Source organism: Lepisma saccharinum, chromosome 6 (assembly GCF_977018435.1).
Source record: "Lepisma saccharinum chromosome 6, izLepSacc3.1, whole genome shotgun sequence".
NCBI classification, from domain to species: Eukaryota; Metazoa; Arthropoda; class Insecta; order Zygentoma; family Lepismatidae; genus Lepisma; species Lepisma saccharinum.
In genome coordinates, this window is record NC_139234.1 from 63,591,082 (window position 1) to 63,614,780 (window position 23,699).

Here is a 23,699-nt window from a genome sequence, read left to right on the forward strand (position 1 = left end):
TAGAAGAATAAAATAGAATGGGTTTTTACTTAAGCAGGCGTGTTTCGGTCGGCCTTTCTTACAACCAACCCTTGTCACAGATAGAATGAATAAAAAAAAACAAAGAAAGAGAAAGAACACACTTTATGCACAGTAAGGCTAATCGGGACTGGACCTACAGTTTAAAGTGGGATTCGAACCACCATGTGCCTCCACCGGGTATCGAACCCGGGACACCTTGATTACATGGCAACGACGCTACCACTGCGCCATCGGGGAGGCCCAATACAATAAAGATAATTGAATAATACATTGTAGACATACTGTGAAGATATATATATATATATATATATATATATATATATATATATATATGAAATAAAACCGTCATAATTTCTGAACGGTTCGCGTGATGACGTCCAAACTGCGTGGCTGGCCACAGGGCATGATGCGAATTCGTATGCGCATGCGCACGCAACGTGTTGATGTCGGCCATTTGCAAGTGAAAATGTCACGGTACAGCGTGCAGGAGCGTATATCACTTGTGAAGGCCTATTATGCGAGCAATAACAGTCCGATTGTGGCGCAAAGGAAGTTTGCGACCGAGTACAAGTTAAAGACGTGACGGTTTTGGAAAATGATTTCATACCCATTATCCAAAGTGACCCTGATTTCGACAAGATGTGGTTCATGCAAGACGGAGCTCGACCCCATCGGTCCATGAGAGTGTTTGACGTCCTGGAGGAGTATTTTGGGGACCGCATTCTGGCTCTGGGATACCCAGAGGCCACTGGAAGGGGACTCGCTTGGCCGCCATATTTCCCGGATCTGAACACATGTGACTCATTTTTGTGGGGCTATGTTAAAGGCAAGGTGTACAGAAATAACCCCAAAACCATTGCCGAGCTGAAAACTGCCATTCAGGAGGTCATCGATGTTTCGACACTTCAGCGGGTCATGCAGAATTTTGCTGTTCGTCTGCCCCACATCATCGCCAGAGATGGCAGACATATCGAACATGTCATAACCTACATCCGAATGTCTGTAGTGCCGTTTAAATGTGCAATGCAGTTTGTGTACTACGTGGTTTGTCACTAATTTCAGTTTTATTTCATATAGTTCATTAATTGTCACCCTGTAATAAGTCATTAGTGGTGCATTGTGAGGGGGGAGGGTGATAGGTATGTATTATATGATGTGTAAGTGCAATTATTAAGATTGATGTAGCTTAATGTAGTTGTTCAAATTATGCTAGTCAATGCTGCAGGCAGTTTGTTCCATTCCCTAACCCGTGCAAAACTGAAGGACTTGTTCTAGATGGAGATTTTATGTCAGGAAATTTTTAGATTGTGTTTCTTGTGATATGTGTATAGGCATGCACATATAAACAATAGCTGTTGTCTTTTACGGTTCAATTCGATTTTGTTTTTTGTTAGTTAGCCTCGCTCTTCTGCCATTTTTTGGGTAATCGCGACGATGAGGATGAGTGATCAGAAATTGACGAAGGGACACCCACGCTCACGCCACGATTCGAACCCGGGACTCCTGGTGCGCGCTGTGCTAACACCTCCAACCTGGAGGTCTGTTTACGGTTGAATTCGTCTCGAGAAACGCATAAAAAAAGCCTATCAGAAATAACTGTGCAAGAGGAATTGTCATTCAGGATTATTTCCGCAAAACATTATTTCTTTCTGAAGAATAAAACGTCTGGTACAGATTTATAGAGAGCACAGGCTTAGCGGAAGAAAAACTACATATTCTCTCTCCTCTCCCTTGATAGTTTGAGAAATCATAATAATAACAGACTGAATGTTTATGCCAGTAAAGTCTTACTGGACTTTTGTTTCTAACATCACAAGGCGAAAATAAGGCAAATATCGGGGTGTCAGCCAGCACATGTCCTTCCCGCATGACGCCCGGCGTTCCTCGAGTCATTAATAAGTCGCCTGAGAGATCCGATCGAAAGAAGCCTCTTTCTCAGATTCGGGGGCCGTTAGTGACAACCGTGTCCGTGTCAACCTACCCCAACCCTTTCGACGCATGACCTTCCAAAACGGAAGCATTGTTCTCTCGTCAGATTTCTCTTCAATAAAAGTCCTGAGCCAACGGTCAAGAACGCTCCGTCCTCGGCTAGATCTCAGAACCAAAAATACCCCCCCCCCCCCTTTTTCCCCTTCCGAACCCGTCAACCTCCTGGAACCATTGAAACGGCAATATTTCTTCTGGATGAAAAAAAAAAAGGTTCTTCCAGCGTGAATGCTGGATTTGACCCACTGGTCCACTGTCCTCGGTCCCCTCCCCTCCAAACTTTTTGCCTTCGGATTTGAAATTGTAATCTTTTCTAAAAATACCCGCAGGTACAAGTTTTCTTTACCTTTTTGAAGGCCAGAGCCGGTTTTTCTTCTCCCCCACTCCGAAGGGTTGAGGAACGAAAGGGTTGCTTTCGGTAGAGCCTCCATTATGCATAGCTATATTAGGGAGTCCGTGGGGGTGGTGGCCTTCCAGTTCCGAACCCTCTTTTCCCAACCCCTTCTCAACCCTGAAGTAGGCCACCTGGGTACCAAGAACTGGGGAGGATGAACCTTATGGCTGAACAGTGATATCAACCCTACCTTACACACACTATCCAATACAACGTACTGGCCTCGCCGATGGCGCAGTGGTATCGTCGTCGCCTTATAATCAAGAGGTCCCGGGTTCGATTCCCGGTGGAGGCACATACTGGTTCGGATCCCACTTTAAACTGTAGATCCAGTCCCGATTAGCCTTATTGTGCATAAAGTGGACTTAAAACAACAAATCAATCCAATACAACTTCTAAGATTTTCTTCATTTTCCACGACTGAGACAAAAGATTGAAAGTCTACACGAGTTGATTTGAGTTTGTGTTTTAAGTCCACTTTCTGCACAGTAAGGCTAACCGGGACTGGACCTACAGTTTACAGTGGGATCCGAACCAGTATGTGCCTCCACCGGCTTCCAACAGCCGCAAAGGAGAAGCTCAGACCAGAATTCAAATCTGGAAACTTCTTCCTTAGTGGAAGATGGTAATTGATTGATTTTGAGTTTTAAGTCAACTTTATACACAGAAGGCTAATCGGAACTGGACCACCGGGTATCGAACCCAGGACCCCTTGATTACAGGGCGATGACGTTACCACTACGCCATCGGGAAGGCCCTGGAAAATGGTAACTCGACCTCTCAACGTGGGCTGGCAATGGAGAAGTGGAAACTCGCGACGTTGTGATGATTGATAAAATAAATGTGAGGAGAGAGTAAGGGTATCCAAGATCACAACCTAGGAACACTGGCTTCGAAATAACCTAACCGTCACGAATACAAAATTTGTTATCAGTTATGTCTCATCCTCGATGCCAAAGTCTTACTCGGTCAAATATATAACGCAAATAACACAAAGGCCAAGACTAAATTACTAATTTTATCCTGTCCTAGATCAGGCACTTAGCGTTGAGTAAGTCTAACCCAGTCATTGGTAGTGTAGGCGTATTTGATTGGTGAAAATGAAATTCATTCTTTCTTAATTTAGTTATCGGTCTGGTGCGTGTTATCAAAAAAGCAAAGCAGTAAAGATTAATTAAAAATCCCGCATTTGTACTTTGATGGATCAAAAGGTCGAACCATAACCATCGATATGAATTCGTTAGTATTTGCGATTTGTTAAAGTATATATTCTGCCCAGCAATTTCCATATTTCATAATGTTGTTACTCTCGCTCTATCCCTTCCCCTCTTTATCGCTGTTTCTCGCGGTGAAAACGAACTTCTCTTTTCTTTCTTGTCTTCCCACTATACTGCACCGCTGCTTTATCGCATCGACACGTTCAACATACACACGAGCACATTTTACAGAAAATTCTATAAGCGGTACGATTAATAAGTCCTGCTTATAGTTCAATCATGGTTAAACACTAACTACCATGTGTATCAGATTGATACACAACTTTCAGGCATCGTGTATATTTCTTATACACAGCTCCGTTGAAAACAAATGTGTAAAACTAATTTGTTGCTACAGGGTGTGTAAAATTGTTATACACACGGTGTAGGGAAGAAGGAAAATAATAAAGTGTATTACACAGGTGTGTATTATAGTCATAAACACGCCATCAAAATAACTCCGGTTTCCCACAAGAATTGCAGTTAAAGTTTTTCTCTCAACCTACTGTAGAAAGTGATTGAGTGAATGTGATAAAGGGTAGTATCAGCCCATTTTTACGTTAACACCTCATGCTCTCGCACTTTCAATTTTCTTCTTCCTCTAAACAGTTGTTTCCTTATGAATTACTTATCTATTTTCCTTTTGAAAAACCGCCTTCTAATATTGATTCTTCTTAGCTCTCTGTGACCTTTTCTCTCTATTTTTGGCTTAATCGTTTCTCTTATGCATAAAGACACGCTCCCAAGTAATTTTCCACCACATTGGTCGTCTGATATTATAACCCTCGGGCCGGTCTCCCAAATGCAACGCAGGAGGACAGCATTTCTTCAATCAGGGTGCACAACCTCCTGTCAAGGCTACAGCAGCATATACCGAAAACAACTTCAGACGATCTACACAAGCGGCATTAAAATCATCCCCCGCTCGGAAGAAAACGAAAATATTTTTCCAGTGTGGTCCACGAAATCACTATCCGCCCCCATCGTGGACCACCGAATAAGCTAGAAAGTGTTTTCCATCAAGACAGTTCAAGGACCTCGATCTCTCTCTCAAGAGGAGCCGAGTCGAGACAAGGCCCGTCCCGAAAGTGAAATCGAACTGTTTCGATGAATGCGTAAGGAGACTGATCCTTGAACCGTGTTGATTCCTTCGGTTCGGCCTTCACATACTGAGCAGGTGATGTATAACCGACCATTGTGAGGACGGATTGGTGATGTCTGCGGGTCATGCGTCTCTCCCTTGTGGAACAGGCGCTGTCAATGTAAAGAAAGATGGACGTGATAAAAATGGCACAAATCGAATACGTAAGGTATGTAAGAAGGCAAGCAAATTAAAAAGAATGAGCCACAATATTTGTATCCTCCCTTCTTTACTGTCTGGTACTGGTCATAGACATATTAAGGAGGAATTAAAGGCAGTAATTTATTAACAAACCCCTAACTACCCCTAAATGTTATTAGCACTTCCCCAAAATGAAGTAAGTCTTGAACCTTTCCTGGTGACGAACGATGAAAAGATTCTCTCGAGCTATCGGCCAGTTGAGTTGTGGAAAGGAGTCCAAACTTTCGAGAGATAACTTCACTCTCATCTTCTAGTTGCGGAAAGGATTCCAAGCTTTCAAGAGATAACGCCACTCTCATCTTCTACCTGAAGAGGACTTGAGGAAATGATTCCAAGCTCTCAAGAGCTAACATCACTCTCATCTTCTACCCTGAAGTTGAGTTACGAAAATGATTCCAAACTTTCAAGAGTTAACCTCACTCTCATCTTCTACCCTGAAAATGATTTGCAGAAATGATTCCAAGCTTTCAAGAGCACTCTCATCTTCTACCCTGAAGATGAGTTCCGAAAATGATTCCAAGCTTTCAAGAGCTAACCTCACTCTCATCGTCTACCCTGAAAATGAGTTCCGAAAATAATTCCAAGCTTTCAAGAGCTAACCGCACTCTCATCTTCTACCCTCAAAATTAGTTGCGAAAATGATTCCAAGCTTTGGAGAGCTAACCTCACTCTCATCTTCTACCCTGACAATGAGTTGCGAAAATTATTCCAAGCTTTGAAGAGCTAACCTCACTCTCATCGTCTACCCTGAAAATGAGTTGCGGAAAGGATTCCAAGCTTTCAAGAGCTAACGTCACTCTCATCTTCTACCATGAAGATGAGTTGCAGAAAGGATTCCAAGCTTTCAGGAGATAACGCCACTCTCATCTTCTACCTGAAGAGGAGTTGCGGAAATGATTCCAAGCTCTCAAGAGCTAACATCACTCTCATCTTCTACCCTGAAGTTGAGTTGCGAAAATGATTCCAAACTTTCAAGAGCTAACCTCACTCTCATCTTCTACCCTGAAAATGAGTTGCGAAAATGAGTTGCGAAAATGATTCCAAGCTTTCAAGAGCTAACCTCACTCTCATCTTCTACCCTGAAAATGAGTTGCGAAAATGATTCCAAACTTACAAGAGCTAACCTCACTCTCATCTTCTACCCTGATAATGAGTTGCGAAAATTATTCCAAGCTTTCAAGAGCTAACCTCATTCTCATCTTCTACCCTGAAAATGAGTCGCGGAAAGGATTCCAAGCTTTCAAGGGCTAACCTCACTCTCATCTTCTACCCTGAAAATGAGTTGTGGAAAGGATTCCAAGCTTTCAAGAGCTAACGTCACTCTCATCTTCTACCATGAAGATGAGTTGCAGAAAGGATTCCAAACTTTCAAGAGCTAACGTCACTCTGATCTTCTACCCTGAAGATGAGTTGCGGAAAGGATTCCAAGCTTTAAAGAGCTAATGTCACTCTCATTCTCTACCATGAAGATGAGAGTGACGTTAGCTCTCGAAGGCTTGGAATCCTTTCCACAACTCACCTGGTCGATAGCCCGAGAGAATATTTTCAACGCTTCCCTAACGTTTCAAATATGGCTACTTTATGGTAATTGAGGTGGTAATTTTGCCTTACATCCACTGAAAACTCTCACTTTACAATTCTCTGTGGGCTGAGATGTCACTTACATTGTTTCCCCTCCTTTGACATTAGAAGGGCAACTAAAATTAAGCGATCTTCTGTTCGATTAACGTCGATTAACAGAATAATAAATTAGGCCTCCCCCACCCACCCTTCGTTTAGCCATTAAAAAGGCACCATCCCGAGACATACCAAAACTAACAATAAGTCGTGAATGTAAGGATAAGGGGCTTTTGCTCAGTCATTTATTCACATACGCTCAAAACGTCCAAAAATTCCTTAAATAAACTAAACTCAATGGAAGTCCAGGGACTGCCAGAAGTTTCTTTTTAATTGGGCGACGAGTGGTCAGCGTATCGAGTCCCATCGTCGCTATTTTCTGCCTTTTGAGACCGGAGTCCGCTACTACTGCTTTTATAGCGACTCCGCAATTGTCCCCACGACGATGGGGGCTCCCACTGGGAATCGAACCCGGAACCACTCGCACCAAAGGTGAGACCGATAACCATTTAGCTACGCAGAAGTCCAAATTCAATCAACATCCTCAATATACTTCACATAGGCTCAAATTTAGGGCATTTTGGTTCGACATTTATCTTTATACCACTCAAGAACGTATGTATACTCCCCCTACTCCAATCAGAGATAAAACTAAAAATAAACCTTCAATGAACCTAGACGGCAAAACAGCTAAAGAAATTTCAACCCCCGTTGAGACAAGATAATTATTCTGCCACTGGTACTGTGTCCATTAAGTACAAACTTCCATTACATATTCCTCCCTCCCCTGGCTTTGCACCTAATCTTCAGGCTGACCAGTCCTCGAGATGCCCACCAGAGGTAAGAAACGCAGTCCTCCTTGCAAAATTCCATTTCAGCGACAGATGCATATTCAGCATGTTGCACGCAAAAGCAACAGCGTCACCACGAGACCATCGCTCTCCCATCTCAACCCGAAGAATGTCCTAGCAGGAAATCTGGCCGGCCGGCAATTAAGGCAGGCGTATGCTTCGCCCGACTTCATTAAGCGGCCAGAGAATATTTGGTTTCTTACGTATGCATCACATATTCATGGTCTTGCATAGCTTAGCATTAGCAGGTGGGTTAACGTTGGGGATAAATCCCAAGGGGGAGGGGGTATTACTTAAGGGAGGGAGGGATGGTGTAGGGGTTGGAGCTCATCTTAAGCGCATAAAGCAGAGTAATATTGGTTCGCATGAGATGCATGGCAAGATATGGACGAACATTTGCCTTCACAGTCCAGCTATTCATTCATGGGTTTATAACCAACAACAGCAAAGTGACAACTGCACTGACAAACAACATGGCTACTAATTCTTCGAAGTCGATGGCATGGAACTGGCAATTGTTTCATCTGCCGAATGCATGAAATTACGCCAACTTTTACTTCAAAGTCGAGCGCATGAAACTGACAATTGTTTCAGCTGCCGAATGAATGAAATTACGCCAACTTTTGCTTCAAAGTCGAGCGCATGAAACTGGCAATTGTTTGAGCAACCGAATGCATGAAATTACTTCAACTTTTGCTTCAAAGTCGAGCGCATTAAACTGACAATTTTTTCAGCAGCCGAATGCATGACACACAATTGTTTCAGCAGTCGAATGCATGAAATTACTCCTTCCTCCAAAGTAGAGTCCACGAAATGAACAATTGCTTCAGCAGCTGATTACATAAAGTTACGTCTACTGTTGGTTCAAAGTCGAGAGCGTGAAACGAACAATTGCTTCAGCAGCTGATTGCATGAAATTACGGCTACCATTATTTCAAAGTCGAGTGCATGAAACGAACACAAATGATTCAACAGCAGAATGCATCAAATTACAAGTACTTTTTTTCAACAGTCAATGAATTAAGTTACTTCAAAGCCAAGCGCATGAAACTACAAAATCCAGTGCAAGCTGAACAGCTGCGATTGGCTGAACAGTTGTATAAATAAAATTGCAACGACGGTTGTTTCAAGAATCAAAACATCTGCAATTGCTTCGACAACTGAATACAATATATCGCAATAGGGATTGCTTTAAAAATCACTTGCATTAAACCGTTACGAATGTATGTTGTCCCTGCTGTGACGCAGAATCAAGATCATGAGCATTAGAGCCTTATCTCCGATATCTCGATTTTTACTGTTTACCCCCTTTGTCAAGAGAAAAATATAAACACGGCAACATTCAAGGACTGACAGTGCGTCAGATAATACACTTGTCCTGTAAGCTATCAAGACCTTCACATGCGCGTATTTGATCATTTCCGAAGGCGTTCCGAGACATGGTGCGACCTTTAAGGTGCCGATTCCTTCCACCTCTTCTCATTCTTTCCCACTCTAATGATCTGTCGGTTCTTGGATTTTCTTTTGTCGACTGTTTGTTTTCACATGTCACACGCGATATTTGCGTTATCGAAACACAAGAGTAATCGAACATAGACTGACATACTTGTTACTCCGCACCACCTCTCCAAAAGACAGTCCAGGTGCGCCTTTAATTACCAGGTCAAGGCCGAGTGTGGAAGTATCGACATCTTGGTGAATACGTACGCAAACATCTCCGCTGGACACGAGGGGGACCACCAGGGCGTGGGAAGGAGACTGACCAATGAGATTTCGAGATACTTGATGTCGACTCTCGACGTTCGTCATTTACACAGAATTCTACTTGCTCTAAACGCGAACGTGCAGTTATTTTTAACTTTATTTATCGACTGGTATTCAATTTTCGCCCGATGCAGTCTGGAAATTACGTGTCACTGTTTGCATAACCTTATTCAACGTTGGAACGTTGCTGCCTAAATTAGGAAACGAATTTGTCGGTAGACATGATGTGATGTTCTGAACTATGTTAATCTCCGGTTCGAATCCCAGCCTGGGCATGGGTGTTCTTTGTAAGTGTCCCTTCATCAATTTCATCATAATATCACTCATCCTCATCTTCCCAATTAGCCAAAAGTGGCGGAAATGCGAAGTGAAATAAACCAAATGAAACGCAATCAAATCATAATCAATGAAGTCACAAAAACGTGGCGTAAGCTAGTAGATAGTTATATTACTCTTTTACTTCGCGTTTCTGCTATTTAAGATTAATCACAACGATGAGATAGGATGGGATATAATATGACAGTGAGCACAAGAAGCATACTCTGGGTTCCAAACCCAGAACTCCTGACTTCTATTTAAGCTGAAACAAAATCACAAAATAACCATAAAAAATAAAACTAGGAAATTAAATTACAGGATTGGCCTAAAAGAAATAGACACTTTCAAAGTTTTGCAGAAAGAAGAGTTTTGATAATATGGCTGAAATACTTACATGGTTTGAAGAGTACGTCCTGAAGTTTCAAGTGTTCTGTGTGTGACCCTTTTGTAACACGACAGACATCAATGCGACAGTCCAGTTCTCCCAAAACACGACTTTTCCCCTTGCACGGACACCAGTTTCCTCAAATTTCTTGGTCCAATCGTAAATGGACTGCCCTGTGGGTGTTTGTTTGCCATACCGTGTTCTAAAACGACGCTGTACAACAGTAACAGAATTTGTTTTTTGCAAATTCAAGCACACAAATTCCAAACTGGCTAGGAGCCATATTGCTTGACTGACGTCAAGGGTGCTCATGTGTTGGTGACGAAGCGAAAAGTGGGGGTCGTAAACTTGAAGACTCTCTCCATAAAACAATACTAAATGCTTTCTGATGTAACAAAACAAATTTCAATTTATAAAGCGTTTAAACTGTCATATTTCTTTTAGGCTAACCCTGTTTTTAATGCTTCAAATTCAAGATACGTCCGAGCAACAAGTTTCATCTTTCTATGTATATAATTATCCAAATTTGTCTAGATTATTGTCGTAGAAGGATGCTCACGTTTGTGTGTGTATGCATACATTATGTATACGTATATATTACATACACACACACACAGTGTATACAATAATCTGGTCTTTCTCCTGAGGGTCTGTGGCCAATCTTCTTGACGGAGGCATTACGACGCCAGGAGTCACGGGTTCGAATCCCGGCATGGCCATGGATGGATCCTCTTTCGTTCCGTGAAAACTATTATTTATCTTAATATATATATAACCAAATAAATATAAAATTCCTTTTCATATAACAACACTCATTGAATACAAATAAATAGTAATTGAATCTTTATCAAAATATATCGAATTGCACTGGCGGAAAAGCAACGTTCCGTTATGCTTTCAAATGTAACGTATTAGTGTTACCAATACTTTGTGATGCTTTGGACTGTTTGCGTAAGTATCACATCTGCTGTATCTAGTGCCTCTTTTCCCAGTGTACCTTTACACGCATATTATTATTATTGTCTGGATAAGCAATATTTATAGCTGGGGTTCGAGCTAATTTTGAATATGACTTGAAGAAAATTATTGCGTTATCTACACTAAGACAACTTAGGCTAATAAAATCAACATTAACTTAAGTTCAAATAAAACAACGCAAAGAACATGTTTCGTCCCGACAAATAAATCCTCCAGTACTAAACAAGTACTGTTAAATTACTCTTGTAATTTCGGTAATGCGTCACTAACCCAAATACCAAAAGAATAGTGCGTTACTAAGTAATGTGATATTTGCGTTTACGTTACTATCTAACATCGCCCGGGGCCTCATGGTGACAAGATCACGACACAAAGGAAGAATATGACGCAGAAAATGCATTATTCTTACCGTTGACAATTAAACAATTGTCGCTCGCGTTAGGTGAAGCCATATGTTGATAACAGACTCTGGTTAACTGATGTAAGGGGAGTGTCCACTCGGCCAAGGAGAAGGGCAATTACAGGGCAAACAAAAGAGAGTGGGTCAACCTCCGTATGAATTTCTCTCCAGTTTTGCTCAACGCATTCATTATTGGTCAAGCATTAATTTGTGTTTTCCGTGCGGGACCTTGGTCCCGGTGCATGACGGTTAGTCGCTGTCACATGGAACCAGCATCGACCTGTTATGGGGCCGATAAGGATGCTGGTTTGTCTACTAGAAACATGGTTACTTCATTTGATACCACCTTACCAGGAGAAAAAATGGGAATCACGCTTATTTCCTTCTGAATAGTTCGCCAAATAAACAAGAGCGAAAACGTTTGGAGTTTAAATGTAGTCAGGAAATACAAGAGCATGGAGGCATGGACGTGCAAGTTGAGAGATCATATACACACAAAAAAGTGTGTGTGTGTGTGGGGGGGGGGGTGACTGTACTTCCCCCCAGGAGTTTGTGGAGCAATGCTGGTAGAGAAGGGGAAACCGTGAGTGTGCGGAGTGAAGCAGTACGCGCTGCTGCAAACGGCTTGTAGTTGCTCCCTCCATGCAATGCCTTTACCTCTCACGCGTTCTTTGATCGAGCCCTCTTGCGCAGATGCCTTGTTTTCGTTCGCTTGCTCCACACACTCCTGGGACGAGTGTGGAGGAAATCATTCAACACAAGCTACAGGGTGTGTAAAAAGTCCTGCGGACTGTGGAAGTGGGAGACGTACAATTTACTATTAAGCAGTTTATTGAGGCATTCTTGAAGGTGTAGGAACATGAGATTTCGGCGTCAGACGTGCCTTGAAATTAGACGGGGGTCCCCAAGCAGATCAAAATTTCCTCTATACCTGAGAACTTTTTGGTCTCTCTGTACATATCAATACAATAGTTAAGAGTATTGACCACGCGACTAAGAGAAAATCAAAGCCAAAAATGAAGTGGAAAGTTAATGGTGAGGAGGATTTGAGGGGCCTGAACAATTGAAAAGGATGCGGATTAGAAACCCACCTTCACAAAACACACACACACACACACTTGGTGAGAGAGCGCGCGCTTGAACATCATCACGCAAAATGTTGGGAGGTACTTGGGCTTTCTCTATATTCATAGATTCCCGAAGAAGGAGTCGTGCTCGAAATGTTTATGCGTTTGGGAGGGGCCGTTGCAGAAAATATCCGTTGACCACCAGGTTGGGAACCACTCTCCTGGGATCATCCTCTCCTGAACGGTGAAGTTAATTTGTAGTGCAGACCTTCCAGGATATTATAATACTCTGTGTCCTCTTCCCCCAGCGACAAACGAGGGGGAGGGGAGGGATTTATGAAACAAGAGCTTGGCCGTTGACAAAGACAAGCCCTAGAGCAGGGAGGGAAGCGGAGGGAGACATTTTTAATTTCAATTCGAATATGGCAAAGGAAGAAAGCATTAAGGAAAGGATAAATTAATCGTAGAAGCAAACGAGGGAAAAGAGATAGAAAGATGGACCAATCTTCTTTTTTTTTTACTTTCTTCTCGTACAAAACTGTTGTAAAACGGTGCCTGGAACAGAGCAAATTAGAGTAATAAACGGAGATAAAAGAACTTCGTCAAAGGGCCAAATGAAGAAATTTCTAAATAATTTCGTAATATTTTTCCCACGGAAACAATCTGCAGAAACAAGAGGAATGACAAAAGCTCTGCCATTGGGCGGATATTTGAGAGGGCTCGTGCTGAAAGAATAAAAAATTGAAGTAAGTATGTAAGTCATTTTCCCGCTTGGGAAGACAACGAATGGGGGAAGATTCGATTGCAGAAAAATGTTAAGAGATGCGCACATTCATACGTTGGAAGGTAACTTGTTGGAGGTAGGAATTTTAAAACATTAAAAACTTCCACCGTGTTATGTACCCGTAAGTATATGCTTTAAGGAAGTTGCAGCCGTTATATATTGACTAGAAGATAACTAGTAGAAATAGAGATGTAAGCATGTCGTACACACAGCAGCAATAAAATCAAAACACAAAAGCTTAATATGTTAATTAGAAGCATGAAATGGTGTTCCCATTTCATCGGTGTACTCGCTACAGAAGTCCCCGCACCGTAATCGCACCGTAATCGCACCGTAAGGCTTTGGGCTCTTGTTACGGGACGCGTACTGGTTCGACTGTTCTCCTGAGATTTCGGCCCGTGTATGCGACCGGTGTCCATCCAGCATCGTGAGGATATTAGAAATTACGCTACGAATGAGTAGCGTAACCCAGTCATAGAAACCTACAACGACGACCCGAGGGACGTCGTGCTGACCACACGTCATCCCGTATCTGGATGGATGATCTCCCGTTTGAGTGGTGAGCCCAGTAGTCGGTAGGTAGGTCTTGGCGCCCAAGGGCTGTTGAGCCACGCGTTATTATTTACTCGCTACAGAGACGATGCAGTTGGATCCGTTTTCATCATATACGCCATATCTACTCATGCTTTATTTAGCAGCTATAGCTCTTGTCTACTCTTACGGCTGGCACTCTACATGCTGGCAATGGAAGTGGGGAGTGGGAAAGCGACCAATCCAGCGCGATAAGAAACGCAGGAGCCTGTAGAACGAGGTTCAGATAGTACTTCCTCCCGCCACGCTGTAACTCTCTGCGCCACCGCTGTTGTCTGGTTGGTCTGCGGCGCATTCCAATCTCCACACTCCCCTTGCCAGCATGTAGAGCGCCTGCCGTAAGAGTAGAAAAGAGCTATAGTCAACCATTGGATATGGCAGGCTAATCATCTGGGCATATCCGACATTCAGATACCACGCATTTCGTATCAGTCTCTCTACCAATCAGCTCATCTGTTATACGCGATTGTCCGCCATCCGATTAATCTGTCCACAGTCCGGATATAATTTATATCCAGATCAATGCGCCGTAACACGACAAAGAATAATCCAGTGACAAGGACCATCGCTCTAAATACTGTCACATGCCAAGGACAACTCATGGCGTCACAAGATCATATCTGCCTCTACAGCGCGCTGTAAATAATTATATTGAACGATCTGCAAACCGTGTCATTAGCTCTCCAACTCCGAGGTGGTGATACACATCACAAGTTTCCAGTTTCGTCAACACACTGGCCATTATCATACACTCCATCTGCTAGGCCAAGCCACATACAGTTACGTTGACACTTACCTAATGCTAGTGATCTATCTTCAATGATTTCCTCAAACAAAACTCTACAGCAAGCCTTACCTGAAAAGAAAGAGAAGAAAAATCACTTGAAAGTCAACAAGATATGTAGATTCAATTTAGCTGTAATTATGGATAAGTTCTGAGACAGATTACAGCAGGGATTTTGCTAATCCCCTACTTCGTGAAACAATTACATGACGAGGTAACACCGTGAGATTCTTTTGTTTTTGTTTTTGGCATAAATACGTTAACACTCTGTGAAACTAGTTGTTAATCAGAATCAGGCAAAACTATCTAAAATGATCATATGTGTGTGTGTATATATATGGACCAGTGGCGTAGCATGGGCATTTCGGGTGGGAAGTCCGAAGGAAGGGTCGACCCTTTCTTGCTTAATAATTTACTTATGGTATTAGTCGCCACAGGTATCGTTTATTTGCCTGAAGTCAGCTGGGTTTTCAATAAAACATCATCTATGCATGTTTTAGCTAGAAAATGAGATGCCTCACTATGCCACAAATGTTTTGAACTGTGGTGTTTTATACTTTTCCGTATGACGCAAGTCATTAGAAAACCTACCTCAATCACAAGCGCCTCTGAACAACAGTAGACGTCAATGTTGTGGACGATCCAACTACTGATTGATTTGGTTTATTTTACTGCGCTTTTCTACAACTTTTGGTTAATCGCGAATATGAATATGAGTGATATTTATGAAGTTGATGAAGAGACACTCATAAAGAACACCCGTGCTAACGCCGGGATTCGAACCAGGGATCTCTGTCGTCTTGGCGCGCTGTGCAAAACACTCTGACACGGAGGTGGGTGGATGATCCAACTATCGTACACTCTACTCATGTCACAGTGCCGATTAGTAATTCAGACCACTGTTCATTGCATCTTGGAATGGTGATAAACATTTTAAAATAATTTTGTGCACAGACCATTCGATGTTAAGAGTTTTCAAATGAATGCTAAACATTTCCATTGACACAATATTAAGCAGTTAGATACTATCGAAAAAAATAATAATAATAAAAAAGAATAGTTTTGCGGGTTAAGTGGTAGAGCAGGCACAGGCTGAACTTCTACCAGGAGGACTTCACAACGTATTTGATCTTTTAGTTTTTAATACACATCGCTGTTCGTGCGATAAATTATACAATGCAATGGCCATTAAGAAATGGTATATTTGAGTTAGGTAAAGTTACGTCAGTCAATATTGCGTATTGTAGCTTCACATAGCACGAGTGGACGAGCGCCAAGAACCGGGTAGGAATTCTACCGCTGTCGCCTGCTTCAGAAGGCAGGAAGGATCACATGAACCAATAATGTAGCCCTCTGCTCCATACGCTGGCGTACGAGAGAGCATTTGCGCGCGTGCTGTATAGATCCAAGCTTTCCCTCCAGAAAGGCAGCAAGGAATATAGAATCCTGTACGCCGAACCTGCTCAGCGTCCGGCCGGGAAAGGCATTGAAAAGAGATGCTAGAACGAGTGTTGAGAGTGGAGCGTTGCAAGCGGATCGCGATAATAGCTATTATAATGCCATGAAGGTCAAACATATATGATATTAGTCAAGATTTACTTTATATTTACAGCATTTACGTATTTTTGAAATTTTAAATCAGGGAACGCCGGGCGTATGGGCGTACTATAACGCTACGCCACTGATATGGACCAATTAAAGAAGGTAATCATTGGAGAATAAAAAATAAGGTTGAATTAGAGATGATCAAAAAATCAAGAAAGAGTAGAATGCAGGGGAATACATAGCACAATGTGAAGGAGAAGGTAGAGAGCCGTATGCCAAAGGCGAATATTCAAGATCAGTCGAATTTACAGTGTAACAAATACTTCCAAAGAAGTTGCAGGAAGGTACGAAATATCCAGAGGCATGGCAGAATAATGGAAACAATAGCGGAAGGAAGAAAAGTGAAAAACTACATTTGTGTGCCCAGAATAGAATGTGTAAAGGTGATGAGGATGTAAATTGCCAAAGGAGTTGACAAAATTAGATCTTATTAGGAGATAGGAGCACACGTACAACTATTGCAGAGTTAGGATATTCACATACACCACAGTCCGCAAGTGCGAAGACGCAGGAAACAAGGAAACTGTGTGTGAATATAAGCGAAAAAGGAAAACATGAAGTGATGAATGGAGAACAGTAGAAGTTGTACGCAGGAAGGACTGAAGGTTAATTGTGGTGGAGACGAAAGTTTTCACGGGCTACTACAGAAAGTGAAACAAAAAAGTTAAGACACTGAAGAGAGACAAACAGGAATCCATACGTTTTGAAGAACCTTAAACTAAGTAGACTCCTCACGCACGTGCATTGCAGTTAGGATTAATACCCAACCATATCAATTGAGCAACTCTTGACCCAACGTGCAACTACTCAAAGATCAGGGCTTATAGAATTGATAGATCAGTTTATGTTATGAAGGCCTACGAGATCACAACACGGCAATATAAAAAGCTTCTGGCCGAGAAAGCTCTTAAAAATCATTAACACTCCAAAGAGCATCGGAGGACGACCGTGTCGGAGGAGAGGAAAATTTGCAGCTGAACGAAAGAGTTCCTTCAAAGTAGCAAGACAGGCCATTACAGGAAGATAACTTCGTAAACTGGTAAAGCTAAGGGAAGTAGGGGGATCGACTAAGTAAGTCAATATTAAGTTAAAATTGCGATTGTTAAGCAGATCCTTCTCCATCTAGCGCGGTTAAAAATTCTCTCAAGTAATTACTCCGGGTTATCAGGTGGTAATTTCTTGTTAATGCGCCGAGCGGAACAAGACAACATGGTGAAAATGTGCGAAACAAGGGGAAAGAGGGACGAAAAAATCCCTCTTTTCATCACTTAACAGAATTTCCTTCAAAGTGACGAAAACAAAAGCTCCCAAGATAGAAGTTGGTAATGGTCTGGTGGTACTATGCGTTCTTCACTACGTCAAGACTTGGAGCCCTCTCGTCGTCTACGCCCGAGGATGATCCACGTGAAATTCGGACGCCGCAACACACTTTCAGATACACTGAATGGCTTTCACGGGGTTCTCGTACGTTATGTACCTATATGATGGCCGAACAAAGAACAGACTTCACTATCAACCATTGCAATATCTCCACGGCTGACATCAAGCCAAGCAGTCTCACTTTATATTTTAGTCTCACTATAAGAGCGGTCTGCTCATGTGACAGTCACTCCACATCCCCCAACGGCCATAGTGGGAATCCTATCGAACTGTCCTCAACACCTGAATGCTTTTCTACATTCTTATTCATAATGAAATAATGAATATTCACTGAAACTGAAGTACGCAAAATCCTTTCTTTCATAATCTAGTTTTACATTAAATATATTGCACCAACAATAACTGTTTTCACAGGGTTGTGAGGTAAGTCAGTATGTCTTACGTTCCAAAAAGAGAGAGTGTGCTTTAGACTACGGTAATTGTCTGTCAATACATGCGTGCACGAGGAAAAATACTTTTAATTTTATTAATACGACAGTGCAATCTCTCACGCACACACCCACACCCACACACACACACACAGAGAGAGAGAGAGAGAGAGAGAGAGAGAGAGAGAGAGAGAGAGAGAGAGAGAGAGACTACTGTGAACTGAACTTCGAGGACACATATTCCTTGCAAAACTCTTCAAATGATTTAATGGGTTATAATTATAATGTATATAGGCTATAGATATAACCACTGATGTAGGGCCAGTTAAACTACTATCGGCTCAGTATGTTTATAGTACTCATACGCATCATAGGGTTTAGGTTAAAAACGGTTCTCGAGGTCTGATCAAATAGACCAATCAACGACTATACGATTGTCGGCTGCACCGAAACATCTTGCACATGCTCAGAACAAGATGGGCAGACTGGAAGGAGCTTCCCATGCGACGTCAAGTAAATATGCGTCACGATACACGACTCGCAATTCTATGTATTCCGCTGCCATCCCTGGTCCAATCTATCATGCAATCTGAATCTGCCCTTTACTTCTCAACAGTGAAGAATCCCGCCCGCACTCGAAGCGCACCTGCTCGACGGTAAACACACAAGTGAGGTGTCCTAATGAGATCCCCAACTGCTCAACTTTGCATCCGCAATTTGAGAGGACAACAAAAGACATGAGATTTCCTGAGCCGTCCATAATCTTCTCACCTGTCGCTCTGGTCTTTGTCCCTGCGCTTGAAGCTTTTAAAATCTCGCCTCTTGAAGTTGACGAGATTCGCTTAACTACTCTCATGACGAGCAGCAATTTAGATTGCATTTTGTGGTTTAACAGTCCGTCAGGCTTTTCTTAATAATTTTAATAGTCCGACCTAAAAGAAACTGATCTATTTCCTAACATTTCGATATATCGTAGATATAGTCGACTCGCACAGACAGACAAACATCATTATTTGGCACTGGCACACAGGTAATGTACCAAGAGCGAAAAATCAGGCGAAACCAAGCCTCAGTGGGTAAAGCAATGGAACGTAGTGCCAGAGACCTGGGTTCGAGTCATGGACGAGCCTGCATTTTTTCATGAATTTGGTCATTTTTAGCTTAAAAAATATTCTGCTCTTGGAACGATGCCTCCTTCAAATATCATATTTTTACTTCTGGCAGGATCTGAAGTATCAATAGCTGGTACATTCATTGCTAATGGTTACATTACAAAGAAAAGAAAAGCAGGTCGGGAGGGGGGGGGGGCTAGTTCCTAAAACCTCCTTACCCTTCAATACTCTGCAAAAACTTTATTGTTCTGCAGCACATCGTTAATACAAGTTGAACTTATGTTCTAATCGAGACTGTACCTAACTTATAGTGGAATCCAAACTTTGAAATTTTCCCAAGGAGAGACACGCGTGGGCCCGTGAACACATTTAAACAATCTTAACTGTCAAGCTACCTGCAGTTGAAAAAAGCGACGGGAGACTCCAGAAGGGTAAACTGCGATTTGAATCCTATGCGAGCAATTAACGCACAACTGTCGGACGCGTGTTGCAAGTGCGTGTACACATAAGGGTATTCTTCAGTTGCAGCGCGAGATGCGATCAAAGCACACGCTCCCCCCCCCCCCCTCAGCGTGGTTTGGGATCCGTGAACCAGAAAGAGCGAGAGGAGAAGGATGTGCTACTTGTTGATTCATCCTGGAATGTTATACAACCCAGCATCGCAGGCACGCTATGCGGGATGTGGGCTAAACAAAAGCAACACACAAGCGAAGGAACTCTTTTTGCTTGAAATGAGGTGGGGGGACGTGAGGAGAAAGGAAACCCGCTTTGTATTTTCCAAGCAAACTGTAAAACGTCCCATCAAACGGCTGTGAAAAAAATCACGGTGGGTCAAACAGGAAGTTGGTAAAATGCTCTCCTTGATAGAGTGGCATTAAAGGTGTGTAATGTCCTTATGATGTGGGTGTGATAGATATACTCGTACGCAAAGATTGCATGAACTAAAACTTAAACTCATGACGCAACAGTCCCCCCCCCCCCCTAAGGCCTGTCAGAGCGGTTCTTTTATTATTGGGTGACGTGTGCTTAGTGCACTGAGTCTCGTCGCCGCTGTTTTCTGACTTTCGAAACTAGAGCCCCCATTGCCATCGCGAAGCTGAATCATCGGCAAAATTTTGGGAGCTCCCACTGGACATCGAACCTGGGACTTCTCGCACTAATGGCAAGAGGGCTAAACACATTTGGCTACGCAGAAGCCCGGACTACATGAACAAGTTTTAAAAATATAGTTCTCTTTCTACAGGAAGCACCTTTAGATAAGATATGTTCTTCATATTGTCCTCGAAACAGTAAGAGTGTCAAAGGCAGCCCCCACAAAGACGAACTATCCAACGGAAAAGGAAATGTGCGTATTCTACAATTAAAACTACAATCTAAACTGAGAAAGGTTTGATTTGGTCCGATTATTAAAATTATTGGGCACTTCAGTACTGAGGCTATTTGCAACCTTAAGGTAATCCTCGCACACAAGCCCCTAAGAATAACAAACGTTAATTTGATAAAGGAAATAAGGAATGTTATGGAGATTACCTCCTTATCAAGAATAAAGAGGCTGTTTAGCGACCATCGGCACACATACAAGACATAATCTCGCAAGGATTATCTTGGGTTTGTCCAGACATTTTAGTCTTATTTCTCTACGGAGGCACATTCCTCGGTTGTGTACTGCGTGGAAGGGTGGTCGACATTTGAACGCCGTTCGAAAGACATAAACCCCGAAGGGACCTGAAAAGATTTATCCAAGTTATACAAGAAGCAGGTGGCACACCGGAGTGACTACAAACAAAAGTTTTGGCTGCAACAAGCTACATTATCAAAAGTAGATAACCAATAGAGAAGAGGTGGACAAGAGCATCCTGTGAGCACAAGAAATGGCCATTGCCGACGCAGAAGAACTCCACTCGCTAAGCCACGACGACGAGACGACTGTTGCAGAGGAAAATTCCCGACAACTATTTCCACGATTCAATCAAGTATTGTCACCCGGGCAAGAAGCGCAGTTACCATCTCTGCAAACATCGCACTTCTTGCGGACGCAAGGCATGCAGTTGATTGCAAAGCCAAGCGAGGATGGGCGATCTAGGCACGCGTGCGGTACGCGGCTCATCAATCAAACTATCCAATTAAGCCCCTTAAGACTGTAATTACCCCGAGCCTCGGATTCGTCCGCGCGCAAAACACCATGAAGCGCGATGATGTTGCGGAACCTCAGGCGAGGATTCGAGACGTTTTGCTCTTGGCACCGCTGCTCTGGCATCGCAAGCAGCCACGGAAGAACAGTGTTATCACTGGTCTCATGCAAGGACAATTAATAAATGCACTGCTACAATGTGATCACAATACGATGCTGCAATGTTAAGATAAAGGAAAATAAATTATCTCAGAATTCCGGAGGTTTTTGACTAGAGACTAGACAGAAGATATATGTGGGGATATGATGCACAATATGGATAAAACATAAAATAACCACAGACTGAAAAAATACCAAGTAATTTAAAACATATGAAATTATTTGATTTGCTTTATTTCACACCGCTTTTTTGTACCACTTTTGGCTAATTTGCGAAGATGAGGATGAGGGATGATATGATGAAATTGATGAATGGACACTCACAAACATCCATGACCAGGCCAGGATTCGAACCCGGGACCCCTGGCGTCGTAGCGCAATGTGCTAACCACTCCGACAATATTTACTCATCATTAGGACAGAGGACTGATTGAGAGCAAAAGCAAATTAAAGAAGACGTGAGCGGGACAGAGGAGGCTACGAGACCAGGGAAACACCATCAAAGTGTCATGTGTGGAGTGTTCGTTGCAAGATTCAGAGGACATTAAACGCTTTTGAGTTGCCAATGTGGAGAAGCATGCTGAAAATTACATTGATAGATATGGTAGCCAATGAGGAAGAAGCTACAGTAGAATCATCGAGAAAAGAAGAGCCAGTCTAGTCATATTTTCAAAGATGATGTTTGCTGAAGGAGACTAAGAAGAAGAAGAAGAAGAAGAAAGAGAGAGAGGCAGAAGAATGATAAAAATGCCGGATGGTTTGAAAGAAAGTGGTGGGGTTAATATGAAGAGAATAAATGAAGAAACAGAACCACAACTTGCTTAATACCCTAATCGTACGGCGATGATTACAAGTTACGATTGATATTGTGTTAGTCATATTTATGTTAATTGTGCAACATTTTGAGGTTCAAATAGTACTACACTGATGATAAAAGTACATTCTATTCCTAATCACTACTATTTATAAACCAGATATTACCGGGTGTTTCAACAGAAACGCCGTGATTTCAAATGATCCTAAAAAATATTTAGTATATTCACAGTAATAATTTGTATGTGTTATGATTGAAAAAAGTCTAAAATTTAATTTAATTTATTTTTCTATCTGTGTTTGTCAGGTATTTGTAGTGCAGTAGTACAGTAATGGAGGACAGGAGACTTTCACTCCAGCAAAAGATTCAGTTGGTGATCTGGTCTATTGAGTCACGCTCTCTTGTTTCTGTCCAACGATGGTTCCGGCTAGAGAATACGTGTCCTGGTCTTCGTCGGAAACGTTGTCCAATTCGTCGGAAATGCTTTCAGCAAGACGGAGCTAGGTCGCATACAACTGAACCTGTCCTGACCTTCCTTCACTGAAAATTCAACAATCGTGCGATTTCAAATCGCTACACACATTTCTTTCAAAATGATTTAGAGTGGCCTCCAACTAGCCCTGATTTAAACCCATGGTGACTATTTCTTGTAGGGTTACCTAAAGCAGGAAGTTTTCAAACGAGGACCGCGATCACTAGATGATTTGAAAGCAAACATCGAACAGTGTACTGCGCAAGTTAGTCGTGCAACCCTTTGTCAGGTATTTGACAACATGTGCAAGCGGGTGAGAAAAGTGATAAATCGTCAAGGTGGACATTTCGAACATGTTTTCCATTAAACTTTTGGGTTTTCTCTATCAGATTATGTATTTTTTCTTTTGTATAGTTCTAATAAATATTTTAAAATGCCATTTGAAATCACGGCGTTTCTGTTGAAACACCCGGTAGTTTGAATCGAAGAGCAAATAAAATCGTTCATTCGCCACAATTTCGTACATTTCCTCTGTGTTCCAGTAAACGATATACGTATTTAGAAGGGAGGCCTAGGAGGGTTATTATCCCGTCCCGCAATAAATTCCAAGTACCAAAATAGCGGGGCACTTGACTGCACTTAGTTGTACAATATGAACTGTATTGATTTCCGTCACGCTTGCATGAAAATAAGAATTCGAGGGGGACATCATTTTTGTATTGACAGTACCTATTACATTTAAAGAATTTTATCAGGGACATTAACTGACAATTTACTACCCTCCTGTTTTTCACTACATGCAATTTCTATTTTTCAACACTCTGTTATTACTTCTTCTGGTTACTCTGCTTGGAGTCAGATTTCTAGATTATTTGCCTGGATACAGAAAGTCAAATCTATATTTAAAAGGGCTGTAATATTCGAATTCCTTAACAAAAAGGTATAAAATCAGTTAGAGAGGGGTTCCCTTCTCAGTGTGGACATGCTGGTAAGAGTAAATGTACACCGGTTGATCAGAAAATACTAAAAACAAAGAAGCGTCCGTCGGAAAAGTCCCCCC

At 42.2% G+C, this 23,699-nt stretch overlaps 1 protein-coding gene across 1 annotated transcript in view; it reads right to left on the bottom strand.

Annotated features, from left to right (window-relative positions):
• The window catches only part of foxo (forkhead box, sub-group O), a 508,267-nt gene that overhangs the window by 221,660 nt on the left and 262,908 nt on the right, over nucleotides 1-23,699 (bottom strand). The gene's annotated exons all lie outside the window — the stretch shown is intronic.